Consider the following 6,000-nt stretch of genomic DNA (forward strand, 5'->3'; position numbering starts at 1 on the left):
ACGTGACTTTGACATCATAAGGTTTGGAGCACTTAGCTCTGCTGAAGATGATTGGTTGCTATGGGTTACTGCACATGGCATCTTCTCTGTCTCTATAATTAATACTGTAGAAGATGTCAAGGAGAGGGAAGCAATTATTTTGGGGACTGTGGTAGTTTGTCACAGAAAATGATTAAGATGAAATGGTGCCCAAGGCAAGATAGCAGTTTTTGCCCACCGCTGATGATCACCTGGCTTTTTTAGTAAGATTTGGTGGGGGCTAGCTTCCACCAGGTCCCTAGATTCTCTCCAGGCCCTAGGCAACTGCCTAGGTTTGCCTTTTGGATGATCCGGCTCTGGTTTATCAGTGAGAACCCTTGTGCAGAATACTGAGAAATCATCCTTCTTGCGCACGGCGCATTCTCCAGGAACTCCGAGCAATCTCGCCCCTTGCAGAGCAATTTGCCATAACCAGTTTAATAGCACGCTGCGCAGTTTCAGGCTCTCCACCGCGATGGGAGAGATCGCATCAGAGATTCGCGGCACACTTTAACAACACAACGCAACAGTCTCATGACACGGAGGGCAATTTACTTACACAAGGAGAGAAATCGTTAGCGGACACAATGGTTTTGACGTCATGCAGAATACTTATCCTGCTGGTGGGGCATTTGTATTTGTTTTTTTACAGTGAAATCTCCTGACGGATGGAGGAACAGGATGCCAGTCCCAGGTGGCACTAAAGGGATTTGTGCCCCCACACACACGCACACAGTGGCAGAGCTGTGGGAATCATCTGCCATCAGCCAGACAGGCACAACTGTATTGAATACCACTCAGTGTTTCATCTGGGAGAAAATAAAGACCTCAGCTCTTCATTAAGTTAAAGTGCCTTTTCACCGCTTGACGGGTACTTGAGAGCATGCTTATGTGATCCAGCAGCATGTAAGGGAAGGAGGAGTTGTTGTAACCCATAGCAACGCATATTTTCTCCCTATACTTGAGAGCATGCTTATGTGATCCCACACCGCGCAAGGGAAGGTGGTGCTGTAACCCATAGCAACCCATATTTTCCCCCTGTACACTTGAGAGCATGCTTATGTGCTCCCACAGCGTGTAAGGGAAGGAGGTGCTGACCCATAGAAACCTTTATTCTCTCCCTGTACTTGAGAGCATGCTTATGTGATCCCCCAGCCCATAAGCAAAGGAAGCACTGTAACCCATAGCAACCCATATTTTTTCCCTGTACTTGAGAGCGTGCTTATGTGATCCCCCAGCCCATAAGCAAAGGAAGCACTGTAACCCATAGCAACCCATATTTTTTCCCTGTACTTGAGAGCTTGCTTATGTGATTCCCCAGCCCATAAGCAAAGGAAGCACTGTAACCCATAGCAACCCATATTTTTTCCCTGTACTGAGAGCTTGGTTATGTGATCCCACAGTGGGTAAGGGAAGGAGGCAGTGTAACCCATAGCAACCCATATTTTCTCACTGTACTTGAGTGCTTGCTTATGTGATCCCACAGCTTGTAAGGAAAGGAGGTGCTGTAACCCATAGCAACCCATATTTTCTCCCTGCACTGAGAGCTTGCTTATGTGATCCCACAATGGGTAAGGGAAGAAGGCAGTGTAACCCATAGCAACCCATATTTTCTTCCTGTATTAAGAGCTTGCTTTTGAGATCCCACAGCTTGTAAGGGGAGGAGGTGCTGTAACCCATAGCAACCCATATTTTCTCCCTGTACTTCAGAGCTTGCTTATGTGATTCAACAGTGTGTAGGGGAAGGAGGTGCTGTAACCCGTAGCAACCCATACTATCTCACTGCATCACTTGAAGACAGATCTCTGCGCAAGAAGTGATTGGTTGCCCTGCGTTACTGGCTCCATTCAACGTGTTATCAAGTTAAGTCTCTGCAGTTGTGCTGACAGAGAATTCTTTCTCTGGAATCAGGATAACCATAAAAGAGCACATCGCCGTCCATTCAGATCAGGGCTGAGGTGAAAGATTTTGGAAAAGGGGGCAGCTAAGCGGTCAGATCCCAGGGGCAATAACACAGCATGTCTCTACCAAAGTAGCAAAAGACAGAAAAGGTCTCCGCAGGAGAACAGACCCAATTCCTTAACAAATCCGTCTGGTAGGTGACAAAAATCTGAGCCAAAATAGCATCTTTTGTCGAGGAGAGACAGAAATACTCCATACAGGGAGGATTAACCCTGCAGAGTTTGGAATCCAGCAAAAAATAAAACCCTTCCTAACTTGTGAAGTGCTTGTTCAGGGGTGAAGGGGGGGGGGGGGGGGGATATGTCTCAGGCAGATTTTTTTCCCCCACAAATGGCTGGAAGCTGGTGAGGCAAGCGGAGCCGATTAAAGTGACATGACAAGCCTTGGGGATGAAACAGTTAATCAGGTTATGTAAGCAGAGAGAAAGGCGCTTCAGCATTGCCAGTGTGGGCAGAGAGGAGCATATAAAATGATAAGCTGGGCGATACCAGACCAGAGCCTGGCGGAGAAGGGGTTAACACATGCAGCTGTCACTCCCTGCCCAGAGCCATCCTCGGCAGAGTGCAAGCTCTGCAGCCCAGGCGCTGCCCACGGCTGCACGTTCACACCTTGCAATCCAGAGAAAGGTTGAGTACTCTAAAGTAATATTCTTTTTATTTACACTAATAGCATTTTTTGAAAAATTACATTTTTGTTCCTCAAATCATTTTTTTTTTAAAGGGCACCAATACTGGTAGATTATTAGCTATTGTATGATCTTCACTGTGGCAGACACAAGCAGTGGGCTTCTGTTAATCTTTGATATTAAGCTGCAGAGCTCCCAGCCCCCCATCTGTCTCCGCATCGTTACATACAAGTGGCCCCGCCGCCCGAGAAGAAGCAGCGTATAATGGGAATACAGGAGAAGTGGAATAATGATATGGGAGGTTAGGGATGACTTCCAGGGATAGCAGCGATGATCTGAACGCCAACTTCAGCCGCGGCGCTGGCGGAGGGAGTGACTGAGGATCACTTTTATAGCATCGTATGAATTCTACACAGGACACCATGTAAGGAAAGACCACCTCTGGTAATCAAACTATCCCTCTTTTCCATCCCCCCAATAGTATCCTCCTGTAGAGTGCCAGCTTTGCTGCCCAGCTGAGAAGAATGGGCATCTCCTTACCTTAGAGTGGTGAAAGTCTTGCAGGAAGAAGGTCTGTGTGTATTCAGTGATGCTGGGCTGTCCTCCCCCCAAACACAGGCAGATGTCTCCGCTCACACAGAGATCAGGACCAAGCCGTGTGCTCCATGTGTTCCTTCACTTAAAGCCCCCTTGTGAAAGTTACAGCTTCAAACTGACACGTGGACCCTCCCATAAAGGAGGAGGGGGTGGGCCAGCTCCTGTGACATCAACCTCAAACTTTAAGCACCGCCCTTTCTTCGTCTTCTTGATGTGCACATTAATGATGCTCATGATATATAGATGGATTCCACAACTAGGGATTGTGTGTTTTGTAGCTGGTGTGGGAATGACCAAAAGCTACCTATATATTGGTGTTTGCACCGCTATCTGTTCTCTATATCTCCATCCAGCTGTCTATCTATCTGTCTATCTGTCTCTCATTCTCAAAACTCTATATCTCTCTATCATCCATCCATCCGTCCATCCCTCTTCAAAGTCTATATACTATCTCATAACTAAATGTTCCCCACCCATCTCTCATATTTATATATTAGCTGCCTCGTACCTACTGTATCTGTTATGAGTATAATCCATTGACCCATTCATCTCATCTCTCATTTATCTCCCTCATATCCACTGTCCATCCATCCATCCTTATCTTATATCTACAATACATCCATAAATAGAATTTGTCTCAGAACTAAGTGTTATCCATTCCTTCAGTCATCCATCTATCTCACACATCTATATATTATCTCATAACTGAGAACTTTCTATCCATCATAATTAAATGCTATCAATCCATCTGTCCATCCATCTCTCATGTCTATATGTTATCTGTCTCATGGTGGCCACTAACGATCCAATCTTTTTCATCCAATCTTACCAAATCTATGTAGTATAAGGGTAAATTGAGTGAATATACTGAATGGATACTTCAGGCAGTTACCTTATATTACATATAAATGGTAAGATTGGATGAAAAAGATTGGATCATTAGTGGCCACCTTTAAACCCATCTTTTGTTTATATATACAGCCATCTCTCTGTCCATCCCCCTCCCTCCTCTCACATGTACCTTCTATCCACTATCCATCTTACATTTCTATTTATTATTATTATTTATTTAGTACTGACATCTTCTGCAGCGCTGTACAGAGTCTTGTCACTAGCTGTCTGTCAAAGGAGCTCACAATCTAATCCGTACCATAGTCCAATGTCCATCGCAGTCTAGGGCAAATTTTAGGGGGGAGGGGGGGACCAATTAACTTGTCTGCATGTTTTTGTTATCTATCATTGATTCTCAACATGTTATTGGTATGTACCCCTTTTAAAGCCCTGTACTCACCAAGTACCCCCTGGCATAGTAAACATTATCACAAGTACCCTTTGACAAATGTATATTTAATTGTAGCACATGATTATTGATTCTAAACAATTTCCAAGCATTTACCATTGCTTTTAATTAGCAAAAGCACGAATTTGGTGTTGTTTAAATAAGATTTATCATTTTCTAAAGCTCTAAATGTGTTATTCTTGGTTAAGTATATCAAGCCTGAGTACCCCCTGGGTATGCGTACCACACGTTGAGAACCTAGGATCTATCTCATACTCATCTCTTATTAATCTATCCATGTCAATCTGTCTTATCACTTTTTTATAATTGTGTATAAATGCCTTTCAGGCATTTTTTTTAATGGTTTTAATGAAGTAACGATATGTTTTCAGTATTGTGTACATACGCGTTATCATTTTTTAAAGAAGAACTGTAGTGAACTCAACATAATGAATAAAATTGATTATTTTTTTACAATATTCATTTATAGATTATTTAGTTAGTGTATGCCCAATTGCCCATTGTAAAATTGTTCCTCTGCCTGATTTACATTCTGAAATGTATCACAGCTGGCAACATCTTTAGTTCTGCCAGGTGATCTGTGCAGAATGTTCATTACTGAGAGTTCTATGCCCAGAGGGAGATAATGCTTGCTTGGCAGTTGGAAACCGACATTATTTCCCATAATGCAACAAGGTTCACAGACAGCAAACTGTCAGGACCATGAACATGACATCACACTGTGTGAGGGGTTTCGCCACAATATCAGCTATACAGACCCTCCTGATGATCTATTTGAGAACAGTTAAAGATTGTGTAAGGGAAAGGGGGTATCTGCTACTGATTTGGATGAAGTTCAGTTAAAGTTCCTCTTTAATCTCATAACTGACTATAGTGAATTGGCTATTTCAAGTACCCTCTACGCCTGACTAAAGTCCCCCCCGGGTATGTATATCATATACTGAGAATTCTAGCAAAGCCTAGAATTAGGTGCAGTTTTTTCCAATATAATGTACGATGTACCCAATAATCTGTGATATGACAATGTAACTGCATAAGCTGGGATGTCATCATACAACTGAAAATGTACAGCGTCACAATAATGTATCCCATAATGTATGATGTCATATTGTGTCCGCTAATGTATCATGCTATGATTTACCTTTAATTAAAGTGGACCTGAACTCTTGCACAGGACAGAAGGAAAACAGAGAGAAATGCACCCTGTATGTATTTAGAGAGTTTAGCATGTCTAATTTTCTCTCATCTGTGACTAACCAAAAAGTTGTAATCTGATCTCTCCCCTGTGTCACATGACTGCCTATGGCAGATAAGCCCATTTGAAAGTACAGTCCGTAAACAATAAGTCTACTTTCATGAATCAGGAAGTAGAAACAGTGCAGATATATTTTAGGATTTGTATCAGATATAAAAAAATAATATTTTTTATTTAAAGGTTATTATGATGTTGCATATGTTTTAGAGCAGAGAGGACTTCTGAGTTCAGGTCCACTTTAAA

At 42.8% G+C, this 6,000-nt stretch overlaps 1 protein-coding gene across 1 annotated transcript in view; it reads right to left on the minus strand.

Annotated features, from left to right (window-relative positions):
- The window catches only part of CAMKV (CaM kinase like vesicle associated), a 183,933-nt gene extending 180,617 nt beyond the window's left edge, over positions 1–3,316 (minus strand). Inside the window, exon 1 of the mRNA XM_068252957.1 lies at positions 3,146–3,316. The gene's annotated coding sequence lies outside the window, so the exon portion shown is untranslated. The remainder of the gene's footprint in view (positions 1–3,145) is intronic.
- Positions 3,317–6,000: the final 2,684 nt, after the last annotated feature.

This window comes from Hyperolius riggenbachi, chromosome 9 (genome assembly GCF_040937935.1).
Source record: "Hyperolius riggenbachi isolate aHypRig1 chromosome 9, aHypRig1.pri, whole genome shotgun sequence".
NCBI classification, from domain to species: domain Eukaryota; kingdom Metazoa; phylum Chordata; class Amphibia; order Anura; family Hyperoliidae; genus Hyperolius; species Hyperolius riggenbachi.